This window comes from Chlorocebus sabaeus, chromosome 12, assembly GCF_047675955.1.
Source record: "Chlorocebus sabaeus isolate Y175 chromosome 12, mChlSab1.0.hap1, whole genome shotgun sequence".
NCBI classification, from domain to species: Eukaryota; Metazoa; Chordata; class Mammalia; order Primates; family Cercopithecidae; genus Chlorocebus; species Chlorocebus sabaeus.
The window spans coordinates 79,515,201-79,541,375 of record NC_132915.1 but is presented as its reverse complement, the minus strand read 5'-3'; the positions used below and the strand labels follow the sequence as shown (position 1 = coordinate 79,541,375).

At 41.0% G+C, this 26,175-nt stretch overlaps 1 pseudogene; it reads left to right on the top strand.

The window, feature by feature from the left end:
- Positions 1-4,158: 4,158 nt before the first annotated feature.
- Positions 4,159-26,175, top strand: part of LOC119618810 (Y-box-binding protein 1-like) — an 82,581-nt pseudogene continuing 60,564 nt past the window's right edge.

Below are 26,175 nucleotides of genomic sequence, written 5' to 3'. Positions count from 1 at the left end.
TCAAGAACATACAGTAACATTATTAGCATACGATTTATTTGTATACAATGGAAAATAATAATAGGTTGATTTCCTCTAATCAAGGCAAAAAATCAAAAACAAACAAACAAAAAAAACCACAGCATATACATATAGGAAAAGGAAGAAGGAAAATCAAATCACTTTGGAACATAAACTTAGATTTTCATGCTCTGGGTAAAACATTGGTTAGCTGGAAGCTAGCAAAAAGGCCAGTCTGGGGCTTCTGCCCTTGGGCAGTCAAATGGGAAGAAATTTCAGTTGTCTGTGTATTCTCCAGAAGACTTGAGGGGTTAGCTCCGACACAATCAAAACAAGCACCTCTGCATTATGTACTTAAGCCTGGTCTGCACCATTTCCTTATTCGAACTATTCATTCAAATTAAAATCTTTTTTTTAAACAAAATCCAGGTCCTACACAATCACTGGTAATAAAATCTTAAAGGAAGCCAATACAACCCAGATTTCAAGTGAAATTGCAAACAAAACAAGAACACATCTTCTCTAGGAAGTGCATCTACTTTTAACTTGGGCTCTTCTTTTAACTTTGACATTCCTGGGACCTATTCCTCATTATTATTATATAATATTCTATTGTTAAAAATTTTAATACAAAATACAGATTCTACCTTAGGAAAAATGCTACAAAGATATAAAAAGTAGTAATAATTTCCTACAACCAGTTTCATCCCCAATCCCCCAATTAGGGTTAAAAATATATATATATATTAACAACATGGAGTTATTCTTCCACCTTTTTTTCTCATAAAAATATTATATCATAATATTTCATAAAACTCACAAGTTTACATTGTAAAATATTACAAACATGTATACACATATGGATGGATATTTGATTATTATATTGTGTTATATTACATTGTATTATATTTATCATCTTAAACCTGTTCTTTTTCTCTTTAGTAGCCCATAGAATTCCCACTCTCAGTCTTTGCAATTCCAAAACTTTGGTTTGCTTTCTTTCAGAGAGAATAACAGCAGTGGGTACTCAGGGCATGATTTAGAGACATCAATACAGAGGAGACATTGTCTGGTTGTCCAAAGCCAGCATTATTTTTCTAGCTGTGAAAGCCTGCTGGCTTTCATTCATAAAGTATAGGTGACTACGTTCTTGAATGAAAGAAAAGAAAGGAAGTGAATGACTGCTCCTTGCCTGGAGTAGATGAATAACTGAATTAAGTAGCCTGTTGGTTTAATTTCAGCTTTCAGATTTCCCTCATCTAATAAGCACTGCAGACACTCTACCTCTGGTCAAAAAACAAGTAGATTGTATTGAGTTTGGGATTATATATCTGAAATCAATGAAGGGAAAAACAAGCAGTAAATGTATTCCTTGGATTATTTCTTCTTATGGTTTACATGTAATCTATCTATTTTGCCAAAGTCCCACTGTTTCTAAACATGGACCTCCAGCATCTGAATTATGAGAAATGCAAAATGCAAATGCAGACTCCTAGGCCATATTTGGCCCCCTGAGTCAAAATATCTGTGAATGGAGACAGATAATTTTCATTTCAAAAAAACCTTCTCCCAAAGGATTCTAACATGCACTAACGTGTTTGAGAACTACCTCTAGGCCTCCCTACAGGCTCAGGGATCCACCATCTTGTCTTGTCTTCTAAAGGCTCTAATACCCTCTCTAGCCTACAAGATCCTAACATCCCTCCCATTTCCCTCTCCTCTCCATCCTCTACCCACAACCAATTATGAAAGGAGGAACCTTGCAAACTTTCGGGTCAGACCCAGACCCAGTGCAGGCAGGCTCCTGATAGCACCTGGGTCCCCAGAAGAACCTGCAGAAGGGGCTGCTGATTTGATTTGACCTAAGAATTGCCCTTGACTCCCTCTGTTCAGACAAAGGAAATATTAATTCCATATCAGCCATTAGAGATAAAACACTATCTCTAGGAAAGGGCAGAGCAGTGTGCAGACACCTTTGTGGGCACTAAGAAGAAATACCATGAGGATGGGGAGAGCAAGGACCAGTAAGGGCAGTAACTTTGACTTTGACATTTTGTCACTCTCAGCAGCTGCAGTGGGCAGCCAATGGCTGTTCTTGAATGAGTAGAAGGTGACTGCGTGAATGAGAGATTGAATGAATTAGTCTAGTGCTTGTTATGGCAAACAAAACAATAACAATAATTTTCTAATCCCTGATATAATTGACCATTTGAAAAAGACATGTAGGTCTTTCTATTTGAATGTCATCTGTAACTTTAAGTCACATCCACCAGGAAAACTGGCAGGAACAGATTCAATATGTTTTAAAACTACAGAAGATAGAGCATGGAATTCCCTGCAAATGCTTTGTCATGAAGACAACTCTAGGAAACAGCTCTGGAACTGTGTGGGTGTCTGATTCAGAGCCTCATAAGCATAAAAGAGAAATGGCGAAACTGTGAAATCCAAGGTCAGGAAGCTTCCCAGACACAATACCACCCACCAGCTAAGTTCTAGTCTACTCTCTTCAACCCCGAGGAATCAGAGCTCTTCCCAGATTCTAATTTGACCAGCTATTTCCCCAGCTAGGTTAGTGATAAGGAGAGGAATAAAAGGAAATAGATTCTGGATAGAATAGAAAATAGCATTTCATGAGAAAGATGAGAAGATAAATGAAAATATAGAGACATAAGTTTGCCACCAGGACATCACAGTTTCTTCAAAGGTGCAATTTGCCTGCTGCACGAATATTTTTGAAACTCAGGAATATGAAGCATATTTTTTGTAAGAGGATATTGCTGTGACTTCACCAATCAGGGACAGCCTCCTCATAGCAGGCTGATGCTAAAATAGTCCCCAGTGATCTCTATGTCCTGGTATCACTCCCTTGTGCAATCCTCTCCCCTTGAGTGTGGGCTGGCCAATAGAATACAGCAGAGGTGATGAGATGTGATGAGGTTATAATTTCCATACTGGCCAGCAGACTTTCTTTCTTGCTTCCTCACTTGTGTATTTTGATAAAGGAGATGGCCATGTTGGAGAGGCCCACATGGAAAAGATGTGAAGGTGGCTTATAGCAAATAGCCAGCAAGGATCTAAGGCTCTCAATCAAACAGTCCTCCAGGAACTGAATTCTACCAACCTGAATGGGCTGAGAAGCGGATCATGGATTCTTCTGCAGTTGAATTTTCAGATGAGACCACAGCCCTGGTTGACAACTTGATTGCAGCCTTGTGAGAAACCCTCAAGCAGAGGACTCAGCTCACTGGGCCCAGACTATTGACCCAGAGAAGCCTTAAACCACTAATGTTGTGGTGATTTACTAAGGAGCAGTAGAAAACTAATACAATCCTGATCCAAGCTGAGGTATCCAGGAGGGAATATCTGGTTTTCGAAGTTCTGAACAATTGTTATTGCTGCCTTTGTCCATGGTAGAGCCTGTGAAACAAGATACACTTTCCCAAGCACCCTCTATCCAACACATCTATGGCAACCTCTACAGTCAAGTTTGTGGGGATGCTGAGAGATGCCAAATGGAGAAACCCTCATTAAGCCCATGAAATTATACTTACAGCTTTATTAAAATAGCAACTGGCCTGGCTTATGTTCTGAAGAACCCTTTAAACCTCAGAGAAGAGGATGATAAATTGAGTGCCATATCCTCATTTTCAAAGGCTTCAATTTTAAACAATTCCACATGCTTCAACCATCAGCTGTATGCGAGGATGCTGCCATGTGAAATGAGTCTTCATTTGATTGAAGCCAAGATTTATTTTTTCTTTAGGATGAGATCCATGTCAACACACACACACACACACACACACACAACTGTCTCTATGGCAGGATAGATTTATTGAACTCATTCTTCAATTCTGTCAGCTTCTTTTTTAATGTAGCAGTGAATGAATTTAATTAGATGAAGACCATGTTGGTGGTTGGCTTATCAAAAATGCTATTTCTGCCCACAGATATCCACATAGGCAATGACTAAAGACATTGTCCTTCACTGCTATCTCTCCAGGTCACACTATAGACAGCTCTCTGGCCAGAAGAGTTCAGATTATCCTCAATGTAACATGGGTGTAGAGGAGAAAAAAATTCCCTGAGACAGTTGCCAAGGGACAGCAGGGTTCTTTACTCTCTTCTCATTCCTCAATCCTCCTAAGACTCAGCTGACCAATGACATACGAGCTGACATTGGTCACTCAAGGCTTCCCTTTCTCAGGTTTTCATACCCCCATTGAAAGTTTGGGGATCCCCATGACCACCCTCACTTATGATACCAACTGCAAGTTCAGGGGGCTCCAAGACCATCCTCAGGTTTGATCATCTGCTAGAAAGACCCGTAAAAGCCACTGAAAGCCATTACATTCAAGAACAATTTATCATAGCAGAGGGATACAGATTAAAAGCAGCCATGGGGAGAGGGGCATAGGGCAGGGTTCAGAAGAGTTCCAAGTATGGAGATTCCAGTTGTCCTCTCCCAGGAGAGTTGTGCAGCTAGTGCTTACTTTCACAGCTGTGATGTATAACAATGCACACAGAGTATTGCCAAGCAGGTAATCTCATCTGAATCTTGGTGTCCAAAAGTTTTTACTGGGGCTCAGTAACATGGACATGGTTGGTTGCCCCCTTAACTGACCTTAGTCTCCAGCCCTTCCAGAGGATGAGCTGATACTGCATGGCCTAAGGTCCCCCACTATAAATCATATGGTTAGCATGGACTATCTAGCATGTCCCAAGGCTCCCAGGCAAACAAATCAGGTAGGACATTCCAAGGCATTAGGGGTTACCTCCCAGTGGCCAAGGACACACACCAGACCTGCTCTGGGGGCAAGGTTAATCCTTTATTGCATGCCACACCCATGTAGACTTTCCTCATCTGCTTGGTGGAACTTCTCTGTAGCATCCCTCCTAATCTCCTCTATCTCCCAGAACAGCACAGACACCTGGGTAATCAAGTCGCTACTACCCTAGTCCAAGCCACGAGTGATTCTCACCTGGACTATTTCAGCCTAAAATCTGCTTGTTTCCATTCTTGCCACTTCACAAGCCATAGTATGGAATTCCAATCATTCATCCTGTGCTTAAGCCCAACCTTCCCAGTCCACAAAGGCATTCCCTCACACTTAGAATAAAAATCAAAACTCCTTTTCTGGCTTGTAGAGCCCTAAGTGCCCACTCTGACTGCCTCTCAGCTCAACTCAGTTCTCTTGCTATGTCCACTTTGCTCTGACCACTCTGGCCTTTCTCCTCCTTGATACCCTAAGCTAATCTTCACCTTGAGGACTTTTCAATGCCCAGATTCTCTGCATTAAACCCTTTGCTCTTTACTTCCCCAAAGCTTCTCCTTCTGGATACTCAGAGCTCAGCTTAAATGTCGCCTGGTGGTATCAACCTCCTTGATAATTCAATCCAAAAGAATCTCTCAGACACCCTCAAACACACTATCCATTCATAATGACATCCAACACACTTGGATTATTTTTGAAGTTAATATTTTTCTGGTTTGTTTCTTTGATTGTTTGTCTGTTTATTCTATGCCTCCCCATAAAAACGTAAGCTTCATGCAACCAGGGACCAATCTGCCTTTTTCATTTCTATATTCCCAACACTTAGAGTCTAACACATAGTAGGTGCTCAATAAATACTTACTTAACAAATGAATTATGCCCTTTTCTTTTTAAATTTATTTTTATTGTGTAAATTTAAGATGTACAATATGGTGTCTCGATATGTGTCCATACTCAAATGACTACTACAACTAAGCAATTTAACATATCCATCATCTTCCATAATAAACTTTGTGTGTGTGTGTGTGTGTATGGTTGTACGTGTGTGTTTGTGTGGTAAAAAGCACATAAAATCTACTCTCTTAGCAAGCTTTTAATATGTAATACAATATTATTAACTGCAGTCCTCGTGTTGTACATTAGATCTCTAGACTTACCCTATATAACTGCAAGTTTGTACCCTTTGACCTTTAGCTTCCCATTTCCTTCCCCTCCCCATCCCTGGAAACCACAGTTCTACTCTGTTTCTATGTGTCCTTTTTTTTTTGAGATTCCACATATAAGTGAGGTCATGTAGTATTTGTCTTTCTGTGTCTGGCTTATTTCACTTAGCATAATGTTCTTTAGGTTCATCAACGTTGTTGCAAATTGCAGCATTTTCCTTTTTTAAGGCTGAACAGTATTCCATTGTATATGTATTGTGATATATACATGTATCACATTTTCTCCTCTCATTATCCATCAGTGGATATTTTGGTTGTTTCCATATCTTAGTTATTGTGAATAATGCTGCAATGTTCATGAGGGTGCAGATGTCTCTTTGAGACACTCATTTCTTTTAGGTATATACTCAGTGAAGGGATTGCTGGTTCATGTGGTAGTTCTATTTTTAATTTTTTGAGGAACCTCCATACTGTTTTCCATAATGGCTGTACTAACTTACATTCCCACCAACAGTGGACTGGGTTCCCTTTTTTCCACACCCTCATCAATACTTGTTATCTTTTGACTTTTTGGGATAATACCCATTCTAACAGATGTGAGGTGATATCTCATGGTGGGTTTGATTTGGTATGCCTTTTTCTTGAAAGTCATCTGGCAACCATTGATTTATTCATTCTTTTATTGAATTGACAAATATTTAGTGAGTACGTACCCACTGACTGGAAGGCCAAACATAGGCGAACCGGGGCAAAACCTGCCCGTGGGAGCTTAAAGGAGTCTAGCAGCAAAGTCACAGAACAGAATAGACAGCACTCGTCTCAGTACCTCCCACGGTGTCTGGCACAATCTTGAGCGCTCACTAGGGAAAGAATGAATACAAAAAGAACTCCGCTAAAATTCTATTAGAAATTCAAATGGAGAAAAGATTTCTGAAAAATGAAAACATCGGGGAAGACTTTGTAAAGGATTTGTGTTGATGGGAGGTGGGAGGCTCCACATTCTAAGTAATGGAATAGTACAAATAAAGGCACAGATACAGGAAAGGATACCTCTGGGGAAGGTTGAGTAGTTCTGTTTGGAAGGCATATAAAGGGACTTCTAGGAGAGGAAGCAGGGAAGGTTGACTGGGATCAGAATTCATAGGACCCTAAAGTTAGAACCCTAGACAATGTGGAGCTATTGAAAGTTTTTGAGCAAGGGCTTATCGTGACCAAAACTGTGCTTTAAAAGAATTGAATTCTGAAAGGACTGGCTTCATGGATATGCAACCAGTGCAGTCACATAGACACAGAGAGCCTACGCACAGAAGGGCCTTGCGCTTGGTTAACACACTGCTGTTGTGTTGAAAGCTTCAATACTTTTGAAAAAGGGGCCCTTCATTTTGCACTGGGCCCTGCAAATTATGTGACTGCTTCTTAACTCAGGAAATGGAGGCTGAGTGAGTAAAATGAGGGAGAATCAGGAGGCAAGGAGGCTTAATAATAGTTCAAGTGAGAGCTAGAGAAGACCTGAGGTGGGGTAGCCTTCCTAGTTTTATTAGATTCTGTAAGTATTTAGGAGTAATAAAGGAAGCCTTGGGTCTATGACCCAAGGGGGTCAAAGGAAATCCTTTTAATCCCTCTGCCCCACCCCACACAAAATGATTCTTAATTATGCCTAAGTCAGCAGGAAGTCTACGGGAAACCATTGAAAATTTTTAAGCAGAGACGTTATATAAAATTCATTCAACAAATGTTTATTGAGCATCTACTATGTACCAGGCATGGTGGTGGAATTAGAAACCTACTGGTAAGCAAAGGAGTCATAGTGGCTGCCCTAAATGCTGGCATAGAGGGGAGAAATTTGAAAACAGATATTATTCGGTTATAATCACTGCATAATTTGATCACAGTGCAAAGTAGCAAGTTGAAAGACAATGTAATGGTATGTAGGGGGTATTAGTCCATTCTTACACTGCTATGAAGAAATACCCAAGACTGGGTAATCTATAAAGGAAAGAGGTTTAATTGACTCACAGTTCCACATGGCTTGGGAGGCCTCAGGAAACTTACAATCATGGAAGAAAGCACCTCTCCACAGGGCAGCAGAAGAGAGAATAAGTGAATGCCAAGTAAAGGGGGAAGCCCCTTATAAAACCATCAGTTCTTATGAGAATTCACTCACTATCACAAGAACAGTATGGGGGGAAACCGTTCCCATAATTCAATTACCTCCCACCAGGTCCCTCCCACAACATGTGCGGATTATGGGATTACAATTTTCAAGATGAGATTTGGGTGGGGACACAAAGCCAAACCATATCATGGGGGAAAGACGTGAGCAGCACTCACTCTGATACCTGCTTCAAGGACATGTCAGTGAGAACTTGGGCAGAAGGTGAAGAGTTCACTCCAAAATGAAGTTAAATCTCATGTCAAGCAATGTGCCATTTCAAAATGCAGTGCTAGCTTCCGGGACTTTAAAATCAGATCAACAAATCTCTAAGAATACAGCAGCCTTTGTAATATGGGTCAGCTGCAATTTTTTTTTTTTTTTTTCATTTTCAGCAGGCACAACTGACAGAAAATGACCAGCTGGGACCTGGCTAAAAATACAGAGAATCATTTAGGATCATTTCAGCCTTTAACACTTGTTAGTTAGGACTGGAGCTAAGCAAAAGAACAGAACACTTGCCCAGGGGTAACTAGTCCTGCAGCCTTTCTCAACATTCCAAAGAACAATTGCCAATGTTCTAAGACCAAATGCCTTGCCAAGTCATTATAACTGACTTTTTCTTTGGTTTATTCTGCCTACTCCAAGTCAGAGTTCCACACCATTGGTTTATACTACATGGAAGAGTCTAACAGAAATATTGTCCTTGGGAATAAGCTGGCTAAATAAGCTCTTGAACTTGTATCTCCCTGTCCCAAGAGCAGGGCTCATCTGTCTTACCATGATAAGAGGAAGTCGGCAGAGATGGCCGTGAGCAGAGCAAATGCAAAGATGTAGCTGCAAAGATGTCTGAGACTGTCATCTCCTCCTCAGAAAGTAAACAGATGTGGCTCTCTGCATTGTTTGCATGCTTTGTCTCTTCCGGTCTTCTTCCCTTATGGGAAGAAATTCCTTTAGCATAATAATGAATTAAAATTAAGTTTTCAAGGTAATGAGCATTAGCAAGAGAGAGATGAATTTTTCTGGTTGGTGCCCTGTTCTGAAGGATGCAAGGAGCCACTGTTAATCTTCCCAAGATTCTGCGACCTCAGACCAAAGGAATAGAGAGGTCCTGGGCTTCACTGTAAGGAGTAGCAGCTCAATGGAACCAGAGCCCAGGGAGTGGAATTAGAGGCTGGGCAGGAGGCAGAGGAGCAGAAGAGAAAAAAAGGAGGGAAATTTTGGAAGCGTTCTCTGTGCTGCAACCCAAGCTGTCATGCATATATATTACACTTTTGTTTAACCCTCCCCCTCAGGATGGTGGTAATTGGTTCTGAGTGAGACTCGGGCCTCCCTGGCACACAGCTAATCCTGCCTGCCCTTCTAGCTCTGCAGGGCATCCTGACCCCAGTTACACAAATTTCATAACATAAAGTCTTCCGAGGCTCTAGATCTTTATATGTTCTATTTCTCTGCCCCTAATTCTTTTTCTCTGTATTGACAGCCATTTGGTCATTCTCAAGATTCAACGTGCATTTTATCTCATACTAGAAACTCTTCCTGACCTCCAAAGACTAGTAGGCTCCCCTTGTCTACAGTGCCAGGACACTCAGACACACTTCTCAGACATCTCTAACATGTGCATGGCATTGTTACTTGCATCACGGTCTCCTCCATTTGATGTCAACTGCTCAGGGGCAAGCTGGTCTTATTAATCTTGCATACATACTAGCTTGGTCACTAGCACAGTGCTGGATGCTTTTAATTAGTGTTTAGTGAATGAAAGATGATAATAACAAAGGACTAGTTTTTGAGAGGCAAATATGCTACCCACTTAGAGATATGGACCCAAGTGATCTTTCCATCTCAGTCTCCCAAGTAGCTGAGATCACAGGTGCATGCCACCATGCCTGGCTAATTTTTGTTTTTTGTTTTTTGTTTTTTGTTTTTGTAGAGATGGAGTCTCCCTGTGTCATAAGTCTCCAGATTACAAAAGCCTAGTAGAACTTTCCATGGTTTTTGCCAAAATTATATATGCTGAAATTTCCAGATAAGATTCGAGTGTAGCGCAGGTATCTAATTCACTTCAGCAGACAGTACAAGTTTTCCACATGGGCATACAATGGACTTACACTTTCCTGCTCTCTGAAGTTAGATGTGGTCCTGTGATTTGCTTCAGTGAATTGAAGTTTTAAGGTCAGTGCATAGTTTGTGACATTCCTTTTCGCTCTGCCACAGCAACCTGCACCTATTAGATTGTAGTTGCTCTATCCATTTGGGTTTTGGAGTAAAGACAATGAGGGCCAAATCAACTAGTTGACCCACAGGCAAGAAGTAAACTTTTGTTTATTGAGGTAGATTACCACAAGTACAACCTAATTTTCCATGACCAATACACCACATGCAGGGGTTTACATTTTGTAATGACAAAAGGACCATTAAAATAGGAGGAAATTGCATCTCTCTGAAAGCTAAGGAAGAATGTCATCCACAAGTAATAGTTTTGAGGAATTTCAGTAAGATAAGATGAGATTAAGGAAAGGAAAAAAGAGATGATTTAAGTTACCTTCAAGTAAATTAATGCCTAGATATTTTTATTTCTCCATGCTAAATAGGAACATAGTGAGGAAGCTCCCCAACCCCACCATCAAAAAATAATAATGGCCAGGCGCCGTGGCTCATGCCTATAATCCCAGCACTTTGGGAGTCCGAGGCAGGTGGACCACCGGAGGTCAGGAGTTTGAGACCAGCCTGACCAACACGGAGAAACCCTGCCTCAACTAAAAATACAAAATTAGCTGGGCGTCGTGGCGCCTGCCTGTAATCCCAGCTATTTGGGAGGCTGAGGCAGGAGAATCGCTTGAACCTGGGAGGTGGAGGTTGTGGTGAGCCAAGACCGCACCATTGCACTCCAGCCTGGGCAACAAGGGTGGAACTTCATATCAATCAATCAATCAATCAAGTTCTCCCAGTTTATATTGGCTTTGGAGAAAGAAGTGCCTGAATAGTTGCTACTGGGGCACACTGTAACAAGCACTAGCTTTGTTCCAGGACACGTGGCTTTACCTTCTCTAAGAAAACATACAATATGCTCATACATGAAAAGCAAACTAGAGCTCACCTCCCAGGTAGAGGTCTGGTGGTGTGTGGTGACTGAAAAACTTTGTGTTGCATCTAATGCAGTGTTGAGGGACTGCCACACTGAGCCACCTGTTTTCCAACCAGTATTCATGTGGTCCCTGTATGCAAGATGCTGTCTTCTGAAACAAACCTTTGAAGCATGAAAGCAGGAATATATTTGGCATATTGCTGTTGGCTTTTAAGTCACAGAGAATAAAAATAGAAATGACACTATGTGAAATGTTATTCACATTCTGAATAAAAAGTTTGTCTGAGTGAAATGGAGCATATTCAGATAGACAGGGTATGCCCATCACACACGGAATGGGGAAGGGATAGGTGGTGGGGCATATTAGGTAATGGAAAGGTCATACAAAAGGTTTAAAACCAGAAAAACATGAGACAACACGTATCCTCATTTAGCAGCTGAGTTATTGCTATGATTTAAATACATCCCCCAAAATTTATGTGTTGAAAACTTAATCCCCAGAACAACAGTATTGGGAGGTATGGCCTAATTGGCAGTGTTTAGGCAGAGCTCTCATTAATGGTTTAATGCTGCTATAAAAACAACTCATGGGAGTAGACATTCTCTCTTTCTCTTTGCTTTTCTGCCATTTAAGGCCATGGCATTCCTCCCCTCTGAAGGACACAGCATTCAAGGTGCCATCTTGGAAACAGAGAAACCAGGCTCTAACTTTCTGGTGCCTTAATCTTAGATTTCTCAGCCTCTAGAATTGTGAGAGAATAAATTTCTGTTGTTTATAAATTACCCAGTCTCAGGTATTCTGTTACAGCAGCACAAAATTGACTAAGTTATCCTGGCTAAAATTCTTGTTCAAGCTCAGGTTCTTGATTAATGAAGATAATAATAATGCCTACCACTGCACATTGCTGTGAAGGCAAAATAAGGTCATATGTGCACACAAGCAAGCACAGATGGTAATTGTTGTCTCTGGGAAGATCTAAGCATTATAAAGTCCTTTCTTAAACAGCTAAAAGCTGCCGCCTATATCTCCCTAATTCTCCGAATTCAGTCTCTGCCACATAGTTGGCATATGACAAATATTTGTTGAATAATAGGAAAAAAGGGAGGAGGAAAGGAAGGAAGGAAGGAAGGAAGGAAGGAAGGAAGGAAGGAAGGAAGGAAGGAAGGAAGGAAGGAAGGAAGGAAGGAAGGAAGGAAGGAGGGAGGGAGGGAGGGAGGGAGGGAGGGAGGGAGAGAAGGAGGGAGGGGAGGGAGGGAGGGAGGGAGGAAGGAGCATGGCCCTGCTGACATCTTGATTTCAGACTTCTAATCTCTAGATTCATAAGAGAATTCATTTGTGTTACTTTAAGTCATGAAGTTTGTGATACAGGCACACCTTGCAGACACTGTGGGTTCAGTTCTAGACCACCACAATAAAATGATTATCATAATAAGCAAGTCACACTAATTTTTTGGTTTTCCAGTGTATATAAAAGTTATATTTATACTATACTGTAGTCTGTTAAGTTTGTAATATAATTGTCTTTGCTAAAAGTACAGAGCTTAATTTTAAAATGCCTTATTGCTAAAAAAAAAAAAAAAAAAAAAAGAAAAAAAAAGAAAAAACAAAACTAATCATGTGAGCCTTCAACAAGTCATACAATACCTTCGCAGTATCTTTGTTGGTAGAGGGTCTTGTTCATGGCTTCTGGTTGTGGTTGCTGAAGGTTGTGGTTGCTGAAGGTTAAAGTGATTGTGGCAATTTCTTAAAATGAGACAACAATAAAGTTTGCCACACTGATTGATTCTTCCTTCATGAAAGATGTAGCATGCAATGCTCCTTGATAGCATTTTACACACCGTAGAAATTTTTTCAAACTTGGAGTCAATCTTCTCAAATCCTGATGCTGCTTTATCAACTAAGTTTATGTAATGTTCTAAATCCTTTGTTGTCATTGCAACAACATTCACAGCATCTTCACCAGGAGTATATTTTATCTCAAGAAACCACTTTCTTTGCTCATCCATAGGAAGCAACTACTTATCCATTCAGGTTTTAATCACGAGATTGCAGCAGTTCAGTCACACCTTTAGGCTCCACTTCCAATTCTTAGTTCTCACCATTTCCACCACATCTGCAGTGACTTCCTCCACTGAAGTCTTGAACTGCTCAAAGTCATCTATGAGAGTTGAATAATCAACGTCTTCCAAACTCCTGCTGATGTTGATATTTTGACCTCCCATGGGTTACAAATGTTCTTTTGTTTGTTTTTTGGTTTTGGGGGGTTTTTTGTTGTTATTGTTTTTAGATGGAGCCTCACTCTGTGGCCAGGCTGAAGTGCAGTGGTGTGATCTCAGCTCACTGCAACCTCCACCTCCCAGGTTCAAGTGATTCTCCTGCCTCAGTCTTCCAAGTAGCTGGGATTACAGGCGCGTGCCACCACGCCCAGCTAATTTTTTATTTTTAGTAGAGATGGAGTTTCACCATGTTGACCAGGATGGTCTCTATCTCTTGACCTTGTGATCTGCCCACCTTGGCTTCCCAAAGTGCTGGGATTGCAGGTATGAGCCACTGTGCCTGGCTGGATTACAAATGCTCTTAATGGCATCTAGGATGGTGAGTTCTTTCCAGAAGGTTCTCAATTTACTTTGCCCAGATCCATCAGAGGAATCACTGTGGCAGCTCTAGCCTTATAAAGTATATTTCTTAAATAAGAAGACTTGAAAGTAAAAATTACTCTCGGACCTATGGGCTGCAGAATGTATGTTGTGTTATCAGGCATCAAAACAACATCAATCTCATACATCTCCATCAGAGCTCTTAGGTGACTAGGTACATTGTCAATGGGCTGTAATATTTTGAAATGAATCCTTTTTTGAACAGTAAGTCTCAATGGTGGGCTTAAAATATTCAGTAAACCATGCTGTAAACAGATGTGCTATTATCAGGTTTTATTGTTCCATTTATAGAGCCCAGGCAGAGCAGATTTAGCATAATTCTTAAGGGCCCTGAGACTTTCAGAATGGTAAATGATCATTGGCTTCTACTTAAAGATGCCAGCTGCATTAGCCCCTAACAAGAGTCAGCCTGCCCTTTGAAGATTTGAAGCCAGATATTGACTTCTCTTCTGTAACTATGAAAGTCTTACATGGTTGACTTCTCTTCTCTAGCTATGAAAGTCTTATGTGGTATCTTCTTCCAATAGAAGGCTGTTTTGTCTGCACTGAAAACCTGTAGTTTAGTGTAGCCACTTCCATCAGTGATCTTAGCTAGATCTTCTGGACGATGCTGCAGTTTCTACATCAGCACTTGCTGTTTCACCTTACACTTTCCTGTTATAGAGACAGCTACTTTCCTTAAATCTCATTAATCAACCTCTGTTAGTTTCAAACTTTTCTTCTGCAGCTTCTTCACCTCTCTCAGCCTTCATAGAATTGAGGAGAGTTAATGCCTTGCTATAGATTAGGCTTTGGCTTAAGGGAATGTTGTGGCTGCTTTGATCTTCTATCCAGTCCACTAAAGCTTTCTCCATATCTGCAATAAGGCTGTTTTGCCTTCTTATCATCTGTGTGTTTACTGGATTAGCACTTTTAATTTCCTTTGAGAACTTTTCCTTTGCATTCACCACTTGGCTAACTTTTTGGTGCAAGAGGCCTAGCTCTTGGTCTATCTCAGCTTTTGACATGTCTTGCTTACTGAGCTTAATCACTTCTAGCTTTTGATTGAAAGTGAGAGATGTGAAACCTTTTTTACATTTGAACATTGTAGGGTTATTAATTGGCTTGATTTCAATATTATGTCTCAGGGAATAAGGAGGACTGACAAAAGAGAGAAAGAAGAATGGCCGATTGGTGGAGCAGTCAGAACACACCAACATTTGTCTATTAAGTTCACTGTCTTATATGCATGTGGCTTGTGGCACTCCAAAACAGTTATAATAGTAACATCAAAGATCACTGATCACAGATTATAATAATAATAAAGTTTGAAATATAGCAAGAATTGCCAAAATGTGAGACAGAGACACAAAGTGTGCACACACTGCTGGGAAAATGCACTTATAGTCTTGCTCAATGGAGGGTTGACAGAAACCTTTAATTTGTAAAAAACACAATATCTACAAAGTGTAATAAAGTGCAATAAAACAAGGTATGCCTGTACATTCTTATGGCAGCCCTAGGAAATTAACTAGGAAATTTTACTAGGGGGTGAAAAAAATCGTACTCTTTTTATGTATAAAGAACAGATATACCTACAGTATATAAACATCAATCTCATACATCTATATATAGCTATATCTATGTTATTAAGATTTCATAGGCAGGAAGAGATTAGAAAAATGTCTAAACAAGCTCTTTATTCACTTTATTCAGCTATAGTAGATAAAAGGTTGAGAAATACTGCTCTAGGCTGTGAAGAATTTGAGGAAGACTGGGGAACTGGAAGACTAATTTAGTCAAAGGCTACTTTCTACTGCTGTTAAATTGCTATTCTTGTTCTTGGCATTTAAAATAAAGATTTCTGATTGTTTCTTCTTCCATTCTGGCTCAGATACAATTTTCACAAATTCCAGGAAAAAAAAGTCTGGCTATCTACTTGTAATAGGATTTGTCTTAAAATGAGGCAGAACAATCACTGGCAATGCGCCAATTTTCAGTTTTGGGTCTCCTTGTTATATGTTCTCTTCTTGTCACAGTTGTTGTTGTAAGGTAATGGATTTTACTTTTGGTCTCTGGGATTGCCAGTTTTGTCTCACAACTTTGATGTCTATAGGAAGACTAAAGGTAGCTGGCTATTTCTCCATTAGCCCTGCTGTTTTTTTTTCTGACATTTTACATATAGCTAAAAGGAAATTGTTTATGGTTGTTCATCATACTGGCCCTCCAGCAAAGCCATGGAGTTAGGCTGTATTCTATAAAGACCATGCAGTGAGTTGCCCGTTCTGGCCTGTTTCGAGTCTCAAACAGAGAGACAGTTGGCATAGCTCTAACTTTGTTAGGGATATTGACAGAAACTACTTGGCAGTCAATGCAAAATGAAAGTCACTAGGGAGCTCCCAAAGACAAGTAACCCCGAGTCTTTAATGTGTTTGATTTACGTCTCCAAATTCTTCGCAGTGAGTTACAGTGAGTGCGAGGTAGATGACGTTGGCCAGGTAGATTTTGACAGGCATTACCCCCCACTTCCATTGTAGTAGACTCTTAATCATCATGACTCTTCTGCAATGTTTCAGTTGGAACAGAACTACCTCCAAATGGGTGTGTGTGGTTAGAGTTACAGGATATTAAATGTGATCTTTCCTTTCATCACAGAGTTTCAGCTGAGAACAATAGGATGAGACCACCTATGTAGGATGGGCTAAGCATTGTGAGACAGGTGCTACAGTCCTTTACTCATCACAGTGGGACAAGCCTGAGGATTTGTTACAGAGATTGGGAAGTAGGATCTTTTTAGAAAAAGACTTGATGTGCTGTGGCATTTCTCCCTCCCTTCCCACTGGGAAGTGGGAGAGAAGTAGGAAATCATTTTCCAGTGTAATGCTCCCCCAACCAAGCTATTTCAGCTGCCAATGTAGGAAGTCACTCTCATATTAAGCCACATGAGCATGGGTTTCAGGTCTCAGAGACCTTCATAGGTATACTTCAGAGTTTGAAAAACAGAATCTAGAACTGCCCCAAATGTGATATTGTCAAAATGTGAGATGCTGGCTGGCTGGCCAGAGGGGCTATTGGTGGCAGATTGAAGAAGGCTGCCTTGAAAGGCTTGCACCTGAAGAGTGTGGAGAGGCAAAAATGCATATCTTCTTCCCAGGTGTTAGAATGGATCCATCAGAAGGGAGGAGGTCTCAGGTTACCAGGAGATAAAGTGATGCCACCAGAGGGGATGACAGGGAGCCACTAAGGGCCAGAGGCTGTCCTAGGAACATGCTACATTAGGGAACTGCAGTAGGAGGACCCCAGGAAAGAGACCTCTGAGGAACCCAAGAGCGAGCCCTGGAGAGGAGGGACTGGCATTTGTCCAATGCCCTATCCCCAGACACACCAATGTAGATAACAACCGCAGCAGTCAAAGGAGGTATTTGCTGCCCCTCACCCTCTTTGCCTTTCAAGCCCTAATAGTGGAGAAGCCAGAGAAACAGAGCAGAAGAGAAAGAGTGGAAGACTGAGAAAATAGAGAGCGATCCAACCCCGACCCCCTTCCCCACTGCTGGTCTCCCACCTGATATGGGTCCAAGCTGCAGGAGGGGATGAAAGACTGAAGTTTGCTATTCAACCAGTCTGGGCTTAATGCCTGGAAAATTAGACAATGTACTAACCTGAGCATGACAGAAAAAGCTCAGGGAGCTTTCCAAAGTTTTATCCAGGGTCAGCAAAAGATGAGTCAACAGAGAAGTTCAAAGGGACAATAGTGAGAAAAAATTTGAGCTTGTTTAATAAGCTGATCATATGACACCCTTTGGAATAGAAATGCATCTGAAAGGTGTATCAGGATAGCCCACAAAATGTATCCTCAAATATAGGCAATATTATTCAGCTGTCTCAATGTCTTAGAACAAAGGCAGAGTTTGAGCAAATAAAAATGTTGCTTATATGTGACTTCATATTCCATGCTTATTACAAGGATTGAGAGACTTTAGACAGTGCGGAGAAATTATAAGCAAGTTCAGCCTGCAGACAGACTTGAAAAGCCCACCATTACTGATGTTTTATTTCTTAATTTCAGGAAGCACTGATGTCTCAGAGGATTTAACTTCTATCTATTGTCTCCTGAAGATACTCAAGGATCCTCAGAAGGGACCACATTTTTCCTTCCCACCCTGAAATTATTTTCCTAAGTATTCTGCTCCTCCTCTGACCTGGAAGGGTCTGCCATCTTCTTCTGGTCACGTTCAAGCTTCAGATCCTACCCAACTGAAGCTCTGTTCTGTTTTATTCTCTACCTGCAACATACCAGTCTTAGGAGCAGGTAAGTGCCAGGAACTCTACAAAGTCACAGGACACAAAGAACAATAAATTAACTTTTTGACTTATGATGAACATCTCATTTCTGCTCCACACTCTTTAATTATTTCATTTTTGACTGACTTTCCATCCTGTTTTGTTCCTCAATAGCTCTTTTACAATTCAGAGTCTTCCAAACACCTTCTAGAAAGTGTCTGTGCTTTGGAGTCCAAATATTCTATGTTGCAAATGGACTTAAGCTTTTTTGTTCGTCTAAGACTTTCAGGATCATTGTCTTGGCCAAAAAGTTTAGGTGTCAAGGAGATGGTAAGCAATCCCCATAACCTTGCTATCTGGTTGTTATGCAAGCAAGTCTCAGCCAGGGCTCAGTGGCTCATGCCTGTAATCCCAGCATTTTGAGAGGCCGAGACAGGAGAGTCACTTAAGCCCAGGAGTTCAAAACCAGCCTGGGCAACATGGCAAAACCTCATTGCTACAAAAAAAAAAAAAAGCAAAAATTATCCAGGTGTGGTGGCATGTGCCTGTAGTCCAAGCTACTCAGGAGGCTGAGGTGGGAGGATAAATTGAGCTCAGGAGGTAGAGCCTTCAGTGAGCTGTGATCGCTTCACTGCACTCTAGCCTGGGCAACAGTGAGACCCTATCTCAAAAAAAAATTTTTTTAATTAGAAAAAAATAAAATAAGTCTCATACCACATGTATCTATCTGCCACAGATATCAATAAAACAAATTTTTATTAGTGAGTAGGCATGAAACCGATCATACAACATCTTTTGTTTTTTAGGTGCTCTGACCCCACCTTTCATGCCTGAAGCAGACACCGCAATATTCAGAGGCAGAATTCTGTCACCCTTATTGTCCAAAGAAAGCACCAGAATCATCCCACACTGTGGCTCAACTCAAAACCACTTGAGGACTAAGTCTCGAGTACTATCCCTAAAAGGACAGGCTATACGACTTCCTGGGGTGGTGACTGTCTCTAAAATATTACGGCCAATCCACACCTCTGGAAAATCTTTAATTTCAATAAGATGAGCCTATATCTAACATCTGTTATACAGATTAACAAGACATAAATTTTATCCATGAAAATGCTTCTCTGACAGCTGATATGTTAATTAATGAAGTCTCTGATGGTGACTGAGATGTAGACAACTGAAATGAGGTAGCAGCTGCCTCTGGAGTATGGACACACAGATCACCCCTGGAGTGTGAACTGTTGATTAAGGCAAAGTGACAGCCTCTAGAGAGTAGCTCAGACTAACACATATACACTCACACACACACGCACACATCCACATTCACACACACACCTACATACCTTTACATTCACATACATACACATATCTACACTAAAGTAATTTAAAGTAAATTACAGACATCATAATAATATCATAACAATATACAGATAGGAACAAATATCTGCCCAAAGTAACTATTCTGTGTTGCTATAATTGACATTCACAACAGTAACTAGAAAACTGATTTAAATACTGTAAAAATCATGTAATCTATTGATTTTATTCTTACAAAACTCAACTACCTTTTCATTTTTTAATTCGAGAAACAAAAAAGCATGAATTACATTAAATTCAGCTACATCCTATATAGAACTAATGTCAACTTCTAACCTTTTTCTATGTGCTAACACACATAGACACACACTACATTTTACAAAATTGGAGAACCTGAATATTATGCTATACACATTTGTCATTAAATATTTTTTCAAAAATTTGAATTTACAAGGCTACAGTAAGCTATGATCTCGCCACTGCACTCCAGCCTGGGCAACAAAGCAAGATCTTGTCACCAAAAAATTAATAAATAAATAAATAAATAAATAAATAAATAAATAAAACTTGAATTCAGATATCTATATATTCCTGTATCTGATAATTATATCATAATTTGGTAAACTAGTTCCTTATAATTTGGCAAACTAGTTCCCTATAATTTTTGATTATTTTAGGTTGTTTTGATCTTCTACTATCACAAACACTTTGTATGTAACACTCAGGAGGACACAGTGGCACACTTACATTGGGACTTTTAAGCAGAGTTTAGTGAAATTACTATTTACAAAGTCAAGGGGAGGAGTTAGGAAAAGCAGCCTCAGATGATGCACCATCCTGTGGCTGGAAATGCTGGGGAGCTGTTACCTCCCACAGGCCAAAATGTCTGGAAACTACAGAGAGCAAGAGAGAGGGCTGCCAGACAGAAGCTGCAGCCTGCAGTAGGGGAATGCAGCCAAGCCACAATGACCTGTCAGGGAGGGAGCTGCAGGAATCAAACCACAGCCTTACTCCAGGCCCCCTGCCTGTGCCTCCCATCGGCCAAACCCAGCCAGAAGCCTGAGGACACGGAAGCCCATTCATGTGGCCCATATGGTCAGCCTTCCAGCACAGAGCAGGTAAAGGATGGAGAGCGAGGCAGAAGGGGAAAATATGCCACAACCATTAGATATATTTTTCATCTTTATGCACAGAGTTCATCAAAACTTATGTTTAAAGAAAGATAAGTAGATGGTAAATAACTTCAATAATATTGGTGAGCACAGTGGGTGGTGGAAAGTGAGTTCTTTTTGGGACATGTTTAGAGGGCTCAGCTGCCTGATCTGGTGAATAAAGCTACAGCTGAATTCAGATCCAAGACTGAGCAAGCCAAGTCCCCGTGTGACTGGTGGTGAGGAAGTATTAACATTTGGCGGGGATTCTTGTGTTTCTGGATGAATCTATTGGGTGAAAGACTGTTTCAAGAGGTTTCTCATGATAATAGTTCCCATTTTTCTAACCTTACTACCTGCCAGGCTCTTTGTTAAGCACCATACACACATTATCTCATTTAACACCAAAACACTCAACATGAATACTATTATCCTGTTTTTCACAGAGGAGAAACTAAAGCTTGGAAAAGTTTGGCAGTGTAGTCAAGACCACACACCTGCTAAGTGCTGGAGCCAGAATTTGGATGTAGATAGACCAGAACTCAAAGCCAGGCCACTTAACCACCCCCAATAGATGCTTCCACCATCAGCTGTCCCACTCCAAACTGCTTTATGAAGGAATAAACAGTGGAAGCCTGGTGAATTAAGATTAAACCACCACAGGGTATGTGGTCAATAATTAAAGAAATAGTAAAACCCCCTGAGAGTGCTACCCAGGTTACACTACGGTATTTTTTTAAATTAGTAATAACAATAGTAGCATGCACTTCATTTCTTAGAACTTTCTAGGCCATTGACTCACTATTCAGAAAACTGATGACATGCTAGGATCAAGCATTTAGCCTGTTTTTCCTGTATGAACTGTATGAACCAAACAGTTGATAAAGGTATGCGTTTGGTTTGTTTCTTTGTTTCTTTGTTTCTTTGTTTTGAGACAAAGTCTTGCTCTGTCACCCAGGCTAGAGTGCAGTGGAGTGATTGACCTCAGCTCACTGCAACCTCCACCTTCCGGGTTCAAGCAATTCTTGTACCTCAGCCTCCCAAGTAGCTGGGAGTACAGACGCGCACCACGAAGCCCCGCTAATTTTTTGTATTTTTGGTAGAGATGGGGTTTCGCCATGTTGCCCAGGCTGGTCTCAAACTCCTGAGCTCAGGCAACCCACCTGCCTCAGCCTACCAAAGTGTTAGGATTACAGGCGTGAGCCCCCGTGCTGGGCCAATAAAGGTATATTTTTGTTGTTGTTGTTGTTGTTGTTGTTTTGGTTTTGGGGATGGAGTCTCACTCTGTTGCCCAGGCTGGAGTGCAGTGGCGCGATCTCGGCTCACTGCAAGCTCCGCCTCCCGGGTTCAAGTGATTCTCCTGCCTCAGCCTGCTGAGTAGCTGGAACTACAGGCGCCCGCCACCACGCCCAGCTAATTTTTTGTATTTTTAGTAGAGACGGGGCTTCACCCTGTTAGCCAGGATGGTCTCGATCTCCTGACCTCATGATCTGCCCACCTCAGCCTCCCAAAGTGCTTGGACTACGGGCATGAGCCACCATGCACGGCCAAAGGTACACTTTTTTTTATAGAATTCCAGATAATATGGGCAGAAGAAATGATAGAAATGACACTTAGCAATCCCTAATGGAATAACCATTAAGACTAATTCTCTTCTTCTTTTACACACTTTGGGGTCCCTTCTTCCCCTCTAGAACTTGAAGCAATCATTGGTGGACACTAAAATCATTGAATAAACAGGTGGCAGGTGGGAAAACTTATGTAAATGAATAAGGCTGATAGCTATTGAACCCACTGCTCATCTCAGTATAAGGCAAAAATTGGGGCCAGGCACGGTGGCTCACGCCTGTAATCCCAGCACTTTGGGAGGCCAAGGTGGGTGGATCACGAGGTCAGGAGTTTGAGACCAACCTGACCAACATGGTCTCTACTAAAAATACCAACCTGTCTCTATTAAAAATACAAAAATTAGCCCGGCATGGCGGCACGTGCCTGTAATCCCAGCTACTCAGGAGATTGAGGCAGGAGAATTGCTTGAACCCCGGAGGCAGAGGTTGCAGTAAGCCAAGACTGCGCCACTGCACTCCAGCCTGGGTGACAGAGCAAGACTCCGTCTCAAAAAAAAAAAAAAAAAAAAGAATGGAAAATCAGGACACTGTGTGTGTCAATGTGAGGCCTAGGAGCTATGCAGCAAAATCTGTGAATTATCCTTGCCAAAGTAACTGCTGACTCTGGATCCAACCAGGTCTCCAAATAACCACCAGTCTATAGAAAATATAGGACAGAGAGGAATAGAAAAACAAGTTAACACCATAGGAAGCAACTAGCCAAATTCAGAATGTAGAAAATTCTGCAGTAGAAATGACCAGATTTCTTTCACAAATAAATGGTATGACAAAGGAGATGAAAGGAAAACTTGTAGATTCACAGACTTAGAAGAGGAACTGCTTAGCGGGTATGGAGTTTCCTTTTGGGGTGATGCAAGTGTTTTGGAACTTGATAGAGGTGGCAGGTGCACAACATTGTGAATATATCAAATGCCACTGAATCGTTCACTTTCAAATGATTGGTTTTATGTTATATGAATTTCATCTCAATATAGAGGAAAAGATAGATCAGTCAAACATAATGGGTGGAGCTTGTTTGACCTGCCTAAATGGAAGAAGGAAAAAAGAATGGCTATGGAGTCTAACAAATTAGAACCACAGGCTATCTCTGCTGCAAATTAGAACCACCAACTCCAGTGATTTTAAGTTGGGAAGAGATATTAAGGGTTTAAATGAGAATTTAATTCCTTTCTCAAGCTTAATACTTCCCAAAAATGATCTCCTAAAAAAAATCATCTAGCCTGTTTGTACCCCTCAGGGATGGGGAGCTCATTACCTCTCAGAAAGCATCCTTTTCGCCACAGAACAACCCTGCCATTCTAGAACTTTTGCTCACTGGTCTTAATTTGGCTCTACTGGCTTACATTGATTGTTTACTCTTTCACCTTAAAACCTTTTGAAGTTATTGCTGTATGAAAATTCTCCTTTCCTAAGGGAACATCTTTTTTTTTTTTCTTTGAGAGAGGGTCTTGTTCTGTCACACGGGCTGGAGGGCAGTGGCACCGTCGTGCTCCACTGCAGCTTCAACCTCCTAGACTCAAACAATCCTCCTTCCTCAGCCTCCCATGTGGCTGGGACTACAGGTGCACACCACCACTCCTAGCTAATTTTTTAAAATTCTTGTAGAGATAGTTCTTGCCATGGTGCTTAGGCTGGTCCCAAGCTCCTGTGCTCAAGCAATTCTCCCACCCTCACCTCCCAGAGTGCTGGGATTATAGGTATGAACCACCACACCTGACCAAGCTCATCCATCTTGAAGCAGAACTCAACACTTCATCCCAGCCTGCAGCAACAAATACCTTCCACCAAGCAAAAGAAAGGATGTAAACTTGGCCAAAGATTTTACTGATGTGGTGGAAGGAAGATTCACAGTCCACTAATCCCCACCCAGTCCATCCCTTCTCCTCCACATCTTTCCCTTTGGCTGCTCTCTATTTGGTGTCTAGCTTTTTCCCCAAATCCCAGAAAGCCAGAGACCATTATTCCAAGAATGACTTTGCTTTCCACAAACAAAAGAGTGTTCAACCATGATGACTCAATGGGAAAGTTATCAATTATGAGTGACTTTTTCTTTTATAATTTTCTCTGTCACAAAAGCTAGTATCTCCAATTCCTTAGACTACTATATAAACATAATTTCCATTTCTCTCACTTTCTTAGACAAACATTTCAATTTACTCCCAGTAGTTATATTTATCTTCAGGTGTGGGGCCCAGAATCAAATGTAAAATCATGGTCTGAGCTGAAAAAAGTAGAATAGGGCCCTCACCTCTATCATTCTAATAATTTTATTTTCATTGTTGTGGTCTAGGACCCCAAAAACTTTTATAGGGATCACCTTTCACCAGTTATTTATATTGAGGTTCCTGGCAACAGAATTCTCTTATTCATGTTTCTACTAAACTATATCTTCCCCTGTTCTATACTTATGACATTGTACAATGGCTGAGGTCTACAAGTTTTCTCTATTAAATGTAATTTTAACAGATTAGTCCATCATTTCAGTCTGTCGATGTTCTATGCACCCAGTTCTATTACCCAGCCTCTACCCACTCCCGGCATCGCATCTGAAAATTGAAGGCCCATGCTGTCTAGAAATTGCTAAAGATGGCAGAACTAAGCAAAGAACACTATAATCTGCCCTAGAAATCTCTCTCCAAGTTAACTCTTCTCCATTAATCAACATTCTTGATGAATTCTCATATCGGCACATTATTTTCTAAATGTTCCCAAGTAGGATTGTGGAGTGTTCAGTGTTTCTAAGGATCAACATCACATTCTTATTCTATAATTTCTTTTTTTTCTTCTTTTTTTTTTTTCTGAGACAGAGTCTTGCTCTGTTGCCCAGGCTGGAGTTCAATGATGCAATCTCAGCTCACTGCAACCTCTGCCTCCCAGGTTCAAGTGATTCTCCTGCCTCAGCCTGCTGAGTAGCTGGGATTACAGGAATGCACCACCATGCCTGGCTAACTTTTGTATTTTTAGTAGAGACAGGGTTTCACCATGTTGGCCAGGCTGGTTTCGAACCCTTGATCTCAGGAAATCCACTTGCCTCGGCCTCCAACACACCCAGCCTTATTCTATAATTTCTGTAACCCACCCTTTTCCTGTCCTGAAACTCAGAGGCACAAGCAGGGTGTGCGGGTGCTATATACTTAAGAGTGCCCACATATTAGGAGGGACCATATGCATAGCAGATATCATAGATTCGAGCATTGACTATTGTAAGACTCTTCTGGCAGGTGGCCATGAAATATCCTATTCTTTAAAATTTGTATATTATGATAATTTCCCAACAGATGGAAGAAAAGCATCTTGATGAAGGGGCGCCTTTTTCTAATTCACATAAAGACTTCACTCTGCTGAAAATCATGTTGACTCAGCTCCAATCTGCTGGCCAGAACCAGTTTTCTACAATTTCTCATAGATTATTGACAAGAGTTTCCTATAGTTCTAGCTCCTGTAATCTCTGGAAGATAATTCATCTGGGCCTGGTTCTCACTATTTTCTGAACTTTATTTGGCTGCAGTTTCCTCTTCACATACTCTTTGTTCTGTCCTTTTCAGTTTGAAGACCATATCCTTGAGAGAGAGGATAGAAGAACAGATTGGAATCATTCTGCCTCCTTTGTTAGTAGCCTCTGGGTCCAGCTGTGGACTTGTCATTCTCTTCTTCTTTTATACACCTTGGGGTCCCTTCTTCCCAAGTTTCCTCTTCCCACTGTTTTAGTCTGTTCTCACACTGATAATAAAGTCATACTCGAGAATGGGTAATTTATAAACAAAAGAGATTTAATCAGCTCACAGTTCCACATGGCTGGGGAGGCCTCACAATCATGGCAGAAAGTGAAGGGGAAGCAGGACACATCTTACATGGCAGCAGACAAGAGGATGTGTGCAGGGGAACTCCCATTTATGAAACCATCAGATCTCATGAGACTTATTCACTCTTACGAGAACAGCACTGGAAAGACCCACCCCCATGATTCAATTACTTCCCACCGGGTC